The following is a 12,217-nucleotide window of genomic DNA, read 5'->3' as shown; positions in this document are numbered from 1 at the left end:
ATATCACATCGACCCCGCAGCTTAGATACTATGGTGATACGAGTTTTTACACCGTTGGAAGTGAGATCCAATGGCTTGGGAGTAGTCTTTGTAATTATGCACAATTTCCAAACTCTCCAAAGGGTTTTTTGCAAATAAAACATTCAGGCCTCGTGTGTGCCGCTGCATCTTCGATCCAACGGCTCCCCGATGCTCATATTAGGTGCTCCCCATAGCTTAATTACCCGCTACGGTGATATGAGCATCTAGGTCGCATGATCAGTGATCAGATGGCACATGCGTAGTACTTGTACTTTCTGCGCATTTCCCAAACTCTATCAGCCGTATATTGCAAAAACATTCAAACCTCCTACTGTGGGCCGTTAGATCTCAGTGAACTCGTATCACCATAGAATCTACGGTGCGGGAGCACCTCATACTCTCCCGTGCGAGAAAACATAAGGTGCTATCGCAGCTTGGATGCTACGGTGATACGAGCTTGGAGGTCGTTTGATCTAAGATCCAATGGCATCTGAGGAGTCTTTGTGCTTGTAAGCAGTGGCCGAACTCTTTTGGGGCTTTTCTGCAAAAAACCATTCGAACCATCGAGGAGGTGTTGGGTCACAAATCCAACGCCTCCGAAGAGCTTGTATCACCAAAGCATCTAAGGTGTGGTAGCACATGATATTCTTACATACAGGAGAATATGATGTCCTCCTTCATCTTAGATGCTATGGTGATACGAGCTTCGAGGTCGTTGGATATGGGATCAAAGGGCATCTAAGTAGTTTTTGTACAAATTGTGTGCAATTCTCAAACTCATCAAGGTTTCCTGCAAAAATATTAAGACACATCATGTGAGCTGCTATATCTCAGATCTACAAGCTCCAAGCAACTCGTATCGGCATATAGCATCTAAGGTATGGGGGCACATGATATTCTCCCGGGGAGGAGAGGTGGGGGGTGCACAACCAATCGGTGGTTGGGAGGGTGGGGACAAATATAATCTAAACAACCCTAAACAGAGCTCCACAATTTTATCTAAGGTCGAGGGGTTGACCCCCGACAATCATAGCTCCGCCTAAACACAACATTTGCATGTACTGTAGTACTAGACTTAATATTCATGTTTCTGTTTCATGTTCATTTTAAATATTGAACTGAGGACCATGGATGTCTTACATTTTACTCCCTTCGTTCCTAAATATTAGTCTTTTTAGAGGCTTCAAATGGACTGACACATACGGATGTATATAGACATATTTTAGAGTCTAGATTCACTCATTTTGCTCCGTATGTAGCCACTTGTTGAACTCTCTAAAAGACTAATATTTAGGAATAGAAGGAGTATTTTTTAATTCGTGTCATACATGCATGGTTTGGAAAAATAGATGCACTATACTTATTGGATTGTTGTTGTGTTTGTGCGTGTGTGTCTCTGTGTGTGTGTGTGGTCATATGCTTGATACATACAAAGTTTTGTCACCTCCATATTGTTCATCTTTTAAATTTGAATTTGCATTGGAAAACTTTGAGATCACTATATCACAAACTCACTCTAATTCAACAACTCGTCAGAAATCAATTACCATGTTGAGATTAGTATTTGCAAGGAAAATACGGGTATTGTAATACACATAGATTCGTTCGGCAATTTAAAAGGTTCCTTTCGTATTCTCGAATGGTAGGACCCAATACCAGCCAGACCTTGGCTCGTGTTGATCCTAAAAAAACCGGGCTTGTGTCCTTCGGTGGCGTGCGTGGTACGCACATTAGGCAACCCCAACCAGTCGAGCCTCAGTGTTTCAAGTCGAAATATCTGGCGGCCAGAATTCCATCCCTAGGAAACTCCCCTCATGTCCCCGGTCCATAATGACTACCGATGAACAACAGAGGGATGCACTACTAGGGAAAAGCCTAGCAGCAGCACGGGTTTTGGGCCTATTAGTAGCGCGGGGGCCGACGCTACTAATAAGGCGCTACAGCTAACGTATAGCAGTAGCGCGGGTGCCACCCGCGCTACTACTACGTCCGTTAGTAGTAGCGTGGGTAAAAACCCGCGCTACTACTAATCTCTCATCTCTGATTATTATTTTTGAATTTTTTCGGAAAATAATTTTGATTTTTTCCCCTAATTTTCAAATTTCTGAATTATTTTAACCTCAAATCTCTAATCACCCCTCATCGCTGCTCAATTTAATCTCTAATCTCTAATCACCCCTCATCATTCCAAATCATCTAACTTCCCGGACGGTCACCCATCCTCTCACTACTCCAGCCTGAGCACGCTTAACTTCCGGGTTCTATTCTCCCTCGTTTCCAAGTCTGCACTTGTTGTTTTCCTGACAATAGTAAGATGTCAATCCTATTAACCTCAGGAATTTAGCTTGAGCATGAAGTCACACATTTCACTGTTTGAGTTTGAAACTATTGTTCTAAAAAATTAGTAACACTAATATTTCTTGAATAATTAGTTTGACCATTGTTTGACCACAGTTCGACCATAGTTTGACCAGATTTGACCAAAATTCAAAAAAAATTGAAATAATTATTTAGTAACACTAATATTCTTGAATAATTAGTTTGACCATAGTTTGACCAGATTTAACAAAAATTAAAAAAAACTGAAATATGATGAATTTTTTTGCCTCCAGATCTTAAAAGCCCCCTAACTTTTTTCCCGTTAGGTTTTTGAGGATTTTGAAAATGTTTAACGGGGTTCCCCCGATTAAATTCGGATGTAACTTTTCGAGTAGATGATTTTCATATAAAAAACTTTTTCATCCGAGTTAGTATGCAAAAGTTATGCCCATTTTTACAAATTCTCGAGAGATTTTGCAAATGAAGTCGAAATTCATATTTGCAAATTTTCGCAACAACTAGACCACATATCACATGGGAAACTTATTTTCTTTTATTTTTTTGACATTTTCATCATTTTCTTTTTTTTAAACTGAAAAGGCGATCCACGGGGGGGGGGGGGGGGGGGGGGGGGGAGTTTGAAGAATTTGCAATCAGGCCATACCCCGCGCTACTACTATGGCAGACGATTAGTAGTAGCGTGGGGTAAAAAACCCCGCTACTACTATCAACTTAGTAGTAGAGCGGGTTTATAACCATCGCCACTACTATGGCATGGTCCAGGGGCACGGTAGAGACCACTTAGTAGTAGTGAGGGTTAAAAACCAATGCTACTGCTATCAACTTAGTAGTAGCGAGGGTTAAAAACCCGCGCTACTACTATGGCATGTCCCGGGGGGCACGGTAGAGACCGCTTAGTAGTAGCGAGGGTTAAAAACCCGCGCTACTGCTATCAACTTAGTAGTAGCGAGGTTTAAAAACCTGCGCTACTAGTAAATAGCAGTAGCGAGGGTTTTTAACCCTCTCTACTAGTAAGCGTCTGTGTATAGGCTTTTCCCTAGTAGTGATGCTTTAGTAACTAGACAACGTTACCTACCGTGACGAGCACGGTTCAATTCCCTCGGTCGCCACTCGTCAAGGTCACCCGTCAACTGCATTGCCTAGTACTACTACTACTACACCAGGATGAGCACATAATTGAGCCCTTTGTTCGTGCCTAGTACTTGAGAAAATATATTAGGCAATGCACTGGTACGGAGGGATTATCCTTTACTCTGCATATATAACTTGTCTGAAGTCTAACTAAGCAAAATGTTTGACCAAATCCTTTCTTAAGAGATACAACAGGACAGATGTACGGCTTGAAAATTTATTGCATGATGCAGGTTATGATATTGTTTCGAATCCTGGATCTTAAATTTCAGAAAATCCAAAAGTGAGCATAAATTCTTGAAACTAAGCATGGTCACGTGATATGGCACAAATATTACTTCGTAAGTTTTTTCTTCAATTTGAGACAAGCTGCTTATGACAAGTTGCACAAATGAAGAGCCAAGGTATTTTGGAACAAAGACCTGTCATGTTAAGGCGAACGCTTTCACTATTGAAACCGTGGGCGTTTACGTGCCGCCACGAGTCCCCGCTTCTCATCGGCAGGTGCCGTCCGAGCAAGCGTGTGAGTCGACGGGAGGCGTGCGAGCAGACCGCTGCGCCGACTGTCAGGGAGGTGTGCAAGCAGACCGCTATGCATGCTCATCGGGAGGCGAGCCCTTTGACCAGGCTCCGCCGCCCACCGTCGTCCCAACTACTCCCACTTTTAATGTCGCCAGCGCTGCAGTTTAAAATCAACCCCGCACTACCCGGTATCGCTACAATCCTCTGTCTTCCTCTCCGATTCTCCTGTCGTCTACCTCCAACTAGCCTGACCTAAACGTACGCCATGCCGCATCACGATGGTCTGCCCTTAGTGTTCCAGTTTCCTGAGGAAGACACCCAGCCGGAGTCTCAAGAACATAAGGCGCTTTGGGACGAGCTTGAACTGGCCTTGCGGGAAGACGCCGCGCCTGTCCACGCTCCCGTTCCGGCTCCCGTCGCCCCGACTGGGCCAGCGCCCATCCCCGTGGCATTGATGGGCTGGGAGCCGCACATTGTCGCCAGGAACATCGAGCTGCAGGCGTTCCAGATAGAATTCAGCACAACCAGAGTCATCAAAGGGGCTGCGCTTGCGGACTTCGTGGCGGAATGGGCAGAGGCACCAGGCCTCGAGGCTGGCGAGGATCGATCGCTCTCCCCAGGGAGCGAGGCACCGAACGGATGGGTCATGTACTTCGACGGGGCATTCTCCCGAAACGGCGCAGGGGCTGGTGCGGTACTCGTATCCCCCACTCAACACAAGCTCTACTACGCCGTGCCACTCTGTTTTCAGTATGGGGAAAAGGTCTCCAACAACATAGCAAAATACGAAGGCCTGATAGTAGGCCTGAAGGCCACAGTCGCCCTGGGGGTGAAGCGCCTCACCATCAAGGGTGATTCGCAGCTCCTGGTCAACTTCTCCAACAAAGTATACGAACCAAAGGACGAGCACATGGAAGCCTACCTTGCGGAGGTCCGCAGGATGGAGAAGCAGTTTTGGGGGCTGGAGTTGCAGCATGTGCCTCGCGGCACCAATCAAGAGGCTGAGACATCGCAAAGAGGGCATCCAGGCGGCTACCTCAGGAGCCTGGCGTCTTTGAGGAGCGGCTCTTTAAGCCCTCAGCGACGCCATCGCTATGAAGTACGGCACAGCCCCGAGGGGAGCTCCCCCAGCCACCTGCCTCGAGAGCCCCGGTCTGCGGCCCGACATCAGGAGCGCGCCTGCTCCTGGCGCTGGAACCTCAGGAGGGGTGCTGGATCACGGAGCTCAAGAGTTACCTGATGCGAGGCACATTGCCAGAAAAGGAGGGGGAGGCGGAGCGTGTGGCACGGCAGGCCACAACATACTGCCTTAAGGATGGGGAGCTCTACCGAAGACAACCGAATGATGTCCCTGCGTTGCATTTCCAGGGAGCAGGGGAAGGAGCTACTGGCAGACATACGCGATGGCGACTGTGGGCATCACTCGTCATCGCGGACTCTCATCGGTAAGGCGTTCTGCAGCGGGTTCTATTGGCCCACGACACTCAATGATGCTGCGGAACTGGTAAAAGCTTGCGAGGCCTGTCAGTTCCATGCCAAGCAGACCATCAGCCGGCGGGAGGTCTGCAGACTATACCCCTCTCGTGGCCCTTCGCAGTCTGGGGACTGGATATCCTAGGCCCGTTCCCCCGGGCGCCAGGGGGCTACCGCTACCTCTACGTTGCCGTGGATAAGTTCACCAAGTGGGCTGAGGTGGAAGCTGTCTGCACCATCCCCGCAGGCTCCGCGGTCAAGTTCATCAAGGGCCTCGTGAGCCGATTCGGGGTGCCGAACCGCATCATCACCGACAATGGTTCGCAGTTCACCAGTAACCTCTTCAAAACATACTGTGCTAACCTTGGAACACAGATATGCTACGCTTCGGTGGCGCACCCGTGCAGCAACGGTCAGCGCGGAACAACGTCCGACCTCGTGAGGGAGAATGGCTTCAGCTCCATAAACCAGAAAGAACGGGGTCTCGCCAGTCGGCTTGGTTGCGGTCGTGTGGATTGACCACAGCATGGACTGGAGCTCGTCGTACCAGCCCCTGCCGTAGGCCTCCAGCTTCTTCTTAAAGGTTCTGGTCTTGAGGCCCCTTAGGACCTCTGTGTTGGCTCGCTCAGCCTGGGTCCTGGCGTTCGACGAAGCGCAGCAGGATGCCATGCGGGGGATGGATCTCTTGCTGGGGGAGGAGCATCGCCGAGAAGCCGCCCTGCGGGCGGCAAGGTACCAACAAGCACTGCGGTGATACCACTGCCGCAACATCCGCCCCAGGACTCTCGAGGTAGGGGACCTCGTGCTCAGACGGGTTCTCTCCGGGGAGGGGCTGCATAAGATCTCTCCCATGTGGGAGGGCCCGTTTAAGGTTGTTCATGTTTCTAGGCCCGGCTCTGCACGCTTGGAGACCCAGGAGGGAGTGCCCATCCAGAACGCGTGGAACATCCAACACCTCCGAAGGTTTTACCCCTGAAAGAGGCCCGGTGCCTGTGAAGAAGGCGAATGCCTGTGAAGTCGCTGTGTTTTGAAAAAGGCCCGGTGCCTGTGAAGTCACTTTGTTTTCAAAAAGGCCCGGTGCCTGTGAAGAAGGCGAATGCCTGTGAAGTTGCTGTGTTTTGAAAAAGGCCCGGTGCCTGTGAAGTTGCTGTGTTTTGGAAAAAGGCCCGGTGCCTGTGAAGAAAGCAAACGCCTGTGAAGCTCGCCGCCCGTGACACTCTCACGTAATAATGAGTGGGGCTGTACACGCCCTAGAGTCTCCGGAGTGCCGCCCTCGGGCCTTGGGGGCTCCTGCCCACGCCCAGTGGCAGCAGTTAGCTCTGCGCTGGTGAGAAGACGTCGAAGACTAGACTAGGTGCCGGACGCGGCCTCTTTCATTTGCTTTCCGCAGTTGGCATGTTTGTTCCTATTTGAAGTTTTTTTTGAAGTTGTTTCCATTTCGAGCTCGCGACTCTTCCGTTTTACTTGTTTGTTTCGTTTTCTCCCGTGCAAAGTCTCACGAGGGGGGAGCGTGGGCACCCTCGCGAGTGTTTTCCGCCCAGCTATTTGGAACTTCCCTGTTCGAGTCCGCTGCGGGAGCACCCCTCCCAGACCGTGCCCCACGGGCATCGCGGCACGATCACGGGGTTTGGGTTGGTTCCCCTTGCTACCAAGGCTGGGGACTACCCCTGCTGACTAAACTCTGCAGGACACAAGGCGCAAGACGAGGCACTGGCCTCAGGAGGCGAGGACCGCGACAAGCCCCCCAAGATAAGTGGTTTTCATGCATAGGCACACAGAATGAAGACATAGCACATAAGCAGTAGAAACAACGCACCGACTAAAACAGCAACAGTTCAGCACGCCCCGCGGGGCAATGTATTACATTCTTTTCACGCAGGAAAGAATGGAAAGCAAAAGGGGGACGACTTGCTCGGCGCTAGCTCTCAGCGAAGGCTCGTACTGCTTTAGAAGCTCAGCTGGATTCCACCTCCTGCTTCACCGGAGCGCGGCGGCGGGCCGACCCACTTCCCTCTCCCAGACGAGGGCGACGACGAGGGGGCTGGTCGCGACCACCACTGGAGGAGCTGCTACCCGAAGGGGAGTCGCCGGAGCTTGGTGGATCTCGGGCTCTGCTGCCCGCGCGCCCTCCGCCCCCTTCACCCTGACCAACGCTAGGGCTGGGCGCGCGACCGCGGTCATCGTCTTTAGGACAGCATCCGGCACGGCGGCCGTCTTCCCCGAACACCCTCACGTAAAGGGTGGCGTCGCCGTCAAACTTGAAGTGCAGAGTGCAACATCGGTGCAGGCCGCGCGCGCGGGTAAATGTTCACCAGCCACGGGTCAAGGCCGCCTCCCCGGTAGTGGAGACCTCCAAGGTAGCCCAAGAGGACCTGCTGCAACAACCATCTGCCTGAAGCCAAAGGCCTCCCGGGGCACCAGCCAGAAGCTCACCTATGAAGAAACAGGGAAGTTGGAGCCAGGTGCCGGTCGGGTCCGCCGACCACACGACGAACTCCGACAGCACCTCCGCCGAGCAGAAGCGCAGCCCCAACATACCTCTCAACGACAGTCGGACGCCCACCGCTGCGCAGAGGGCTGCTTCCACGGCCCTGGGAAGCCGCAGCAGGGGCAGCGGGGTGCTTACAAGGACGGCCCCCGGCCACGCTTGGTTGGAGGGGAACCGGGCCCTTCCTGGCGAGCCTTCCCTTTCTCCGCGGCCGAGAACCTCTTCGGCGGAGGCATGGGGATGGCGAGCGGCCGAGAAGAAGACAGAGAGTAGCAAGGAGGGATAAGCCAGAGGGGCTCGCGCCGTTCCATACATATAGCTGCGGGAGGCTAACAGACGGCCTCCAAGATCACAGATAATCATGACCCGTTTTGCATGCAGGGACTTGTTAAATCATGCAGTTGCTAAGGCGTCATGGGGGAGCCAGGACGCCCGCGTCCAATCAACCGCCACATGGCGCCCAAGGCCACATGCTATTGGGGCCCGCGGCGCTTCGCACTTGCCTCTTCGCTTCTCTGCTAAGCCAAGTCCAGGCGCGCCTTGGGCCCGAGGGCTACTGTCGGCGTTCTGGGAATGGGGGCAGCCAGACTTGCCTGCCTGTGGCCTGCGGCGTGGCTCGAGAAGTGGCCCAGTACGGCCCATCTTCATCGACACATGCTCAAGACCCTCGTGAGGGGCCAAGCCTCGCGGGGCGGACTACAGGAGGCTTCCTCAGGCACAGCCTCGTCAGGCTGGCTCGCGAGGAGGCAGAGAGATCAAGGCAGGGTACCTCACGTGATGCCCGTGATGCAAGCCATGACAACCAAGGCGCAGGCGGGCGCCAGGCGGGCGCCGGCCTGCGCAGAGTCCTTGTTTCCCCTTTGGTGCAAAGGGGGCAAGCGCAGGCAAGGGTATCAAGCAAAGGCAACCATTTCGGTGCAACAAGACTATCGGTGTCAAAACCGGCGGATCTCAGGTAGGGGGTCCCGAACTGTGCGTCTAGGCGGATGGTAACAGGAGACAAGGGACACAATGTTTTACCCAGGTTCGGGCCCTCTTGATGGAGGTAAAACCCTACGTCCTGCTTGATTAATATTGATGATGTGGGTATTACAAGAGTAGATCTACCACAAGATCAAGGAGGCTAAACCCTAGAAGCTAGCCTATGGTATGATTGTTGTTATGTCCTATGGACTAAAACCATCCGGTTTATATAGACACTGGAGAGGGCTAGGGTTACACAGAGTCGGTTACAATGGTAGGAGATCTACATATCCGTATCGCCAAGCTTGCCTTCCACGCCAAGGAAAGTCCCATCTGGACACGGGACGAAGTCTTCAATCTTGTATCTTCATAATCTTGGAGTCCGGCCGATGATGATAGTTCGGCTATCCGGACACCCCCTAGTCCAAGACTCCCTCAGTAGCCCCTGAACCAGGCTTCAATGACGACGAGTCCGGCGCGCATATTGTCTTCGGCATTGCAAGGCGGGTTCCTTATCCGAATAATTTATAGAAGATTGTGAACACCAGGATAGTGTCCGGCTCTGCAAAATAAATTCCACATTCCATCGTAGAGAGAATAATATTTACAAAAGTTCAATCTGCTGACATATTCTGTGGCGTGACGTCACACCACAACCAAGCCTTTACTTGAATCGTTTTTATTATACCACGTCAGCGCGTTTAGTGAGGCGATTTCCTTGGCACGTCTTGTCGAAGCAGAGATCGTGTTCCCCTTATTTCGGGATTCCCATCAATACGTACGTGGGTAACCCAACCGCGCCATTGATTGCGGCGCTTGGGAGAAAAGCGAGTTTTACCAGGCCGGTGGGGACGCATAGTTTCGTCCGCCCATATATAAGGGGATAAGGATCCACCTTTTTACCTGTGCCTTCTTCCTCCTTTGGTTATCCATCTCCGCGTACTCGAGCTCCAGCGTCCAAGTCCGCACATCTCACCTCAACCTTCTCCAACTATGTCCGGAGCGGGAGGCAAGTGGATGGCCTCCTCCGTTATGGAGGGGCACATCAAGAAGCTGCACAGCGCCGGATATCTGTCCAGCGACATCGCACACCGGCTCCCCGACGAGGGGCAGCTCATCCCCACCCCCGGGCCCCATGAGAGGGTGGTATTCCTTCCCCATTTTCTCCGCGGACTGGGCTTCCCACTTCACCCCTTTGTCCGGGGCTCATGTTCTACTACGGCCTAGATTTCCATGATCTGGCCCCGAATTTCATCCTCAACATCTCGGCGTTTATCGTCGTGTGCGAGGCCTTCCTCTGCATCCAGCCCCACTTCGGCTTGTGGCTCAAGACCTTCAATGTCAAGCCGAAGGTTGTGAAGGGCAGCCAAGCGGAGTGCGGAGGCGCCATGGTGGGCAAGATGCCCAACGTTACTTGGCTCGAGGGTGCCTTCGTGGAAACCATCAAGGGGTGGCAATCGGGGTGGTTCTACATCACCGAGCCGCGTGACCCTAAATGGGCAGCGGCCCCTGAATTCAGATCTGGCATCCCCACACGGCTCACCTCTTGGAAAGTGAGTGGCCTGACCTGGGGCGATTCGGAGGAGCTGACCAGACTCCAAGCCTGCATCCAAAAGCTAGTGAACAAGAAGCTCAAGCTTGTCAACGTAGTCCAGGTCATGCTCATCCGCCGGATTCTCCCGTGCCAACAACGGGTCTTTAAATTGTGGGAGTTTGATCCGGCCCAGCACCGAACCTTGAACAGGCTCTTCGACACTTCGTACGAAGAGGCCTGGAAGGTGCTGTTCAAGGGCGCCGAGGCCCCCGCATCCGCTACTGAAGATCGCGGATTCCGCTCGCAGCATCCAGCTGACGAGGTAAGCCATGTTATCCTTTATGGGACACTTGCTTTTCATAGTTTGCCTCTATGTGGGATCTAAACTCCCTCTCCTTTGACAGGACTGGCTGAAGAAGGCCGGGCAGACTAACTGTCCGGCTCCTTTGCCAGAAGACCCAGCAGACGCTCGCTTAACAGGGCTGCTGGTTCCGGCACCCCACGTGGTGCCGGAGAAGAAGGCCAAGAAGAAGGCCACGGGCACTCGAAAGAGTTCCCGTTTTTAGGGGTTATCGGACTCAACGTCTGATGACTCCGAGGCGGACTCCTTCCACGAGGACGAGGAGGAGAAGAAAGAGGCCTCTCCCCCAGCGGGGGGAGGGAAGAAAAGGAAGGCCTCCCCAACGAGGGAGGCCGAAGGGTCCAAGAAGGGAAGGACTCTTCCCCTGGACTGTTCCGCCAACGCCGGTGACGACGACGAGGATTGGCCTTCAAGGGCCAAGCCCTTGGCGAGATCGTAACTATCCGGACTCCCGAATAACTTCATGATTTTTCTTTTCGCCACACGGTGTCTTTCTAATGCCGCATACAACCCTGCAGTCCGCCCAAGGACGATCTTCCCGCTTCGTCGAGCGGGTCCTTGGGTACGTCGGATGTGAATAGTGCTTCACTTCCAACCGCCTCCACCCCCCGTGACGCCGACGACGCCGAGGTGGGATCCCAGAGAGGGACCCACCCGGAGGATGAGGCCCCGGAGGTGCCACAGGGCAACCTCCCGGACTTCGTACCGGACTCCGCACCGGAACCTGCAGTGGTTCCGGAGTCCGGCAGGCGGCCCCTTCGTAGGAAGGGCAAGACCGTGACGCCAGCGTCCTCCGTCCAACCAGAGGCGCCGGATAACTTGCTGGAGGTGCTCAATGGCGCTTCCATCGAGGAGGAACACCGCACTGTCATGAGTGCGGTGATTCAGAAGGTTCAGCTCGCCAAAAGCGGGCTGACCGAAGCCTTCTAACAGGCTTTGAGGTAAGAATATTAATATATGTAAAATAGTATCGCATAGACAGTAGCCCCTGATGCTCGGTTCGGTGTTCGGAAAGAAAAGCCGGACTGAGGATCTAAAAAGATATACGCAGGAGTCTTAAAAAATATGTCAATATGGGTTTGCAGGCTGCGCTGCTGACCTCTGCCGCACTGACTGCGGAGGTCGATGCTTTGAAGAAAAGCCTCGAGCGGTCCGAGAACAAGCTCGGCCGTGCCAAGAAGCAGCTCGAGGGCAAGGAAGGTGAGTAACACCTTATTAAAGTTGTACCTTACAGAAAAGGATTTGGTTGCAAGAGAAATGACAAGGATAACATGGGTACTTCAGGGGCCACGAATGAGGTGGCGACCCTGAAGGAGGCGGTGTCCGCGGCCGAACGTAATGCGGCCGTGGAGTGTTCTGGGCGAGAGAAGCAGGAGGCGCGGGT

The sequence above is a fragment of the Triticum aestivum genome, chromosome 5B (assembly GCF_018294505.1).
Source record: "Triticum aestivum cultivar Chinese Spring chromosome 5B, IWGSC CS RefSeq v2.1, whole genome shotgun sequence".
Taxonomy (NCBI): domain Eukaryota; kingdom Viridiplantae; phylum Streptophyta; class Magnoliopsida; order Poales; family Poaceae; genus Triticum; species Triticum aestivum.
The sequence above is the reverse complement of the archived record's forward strand: the minus strand, read 5'-3'. Positions refer to the sequence as shown.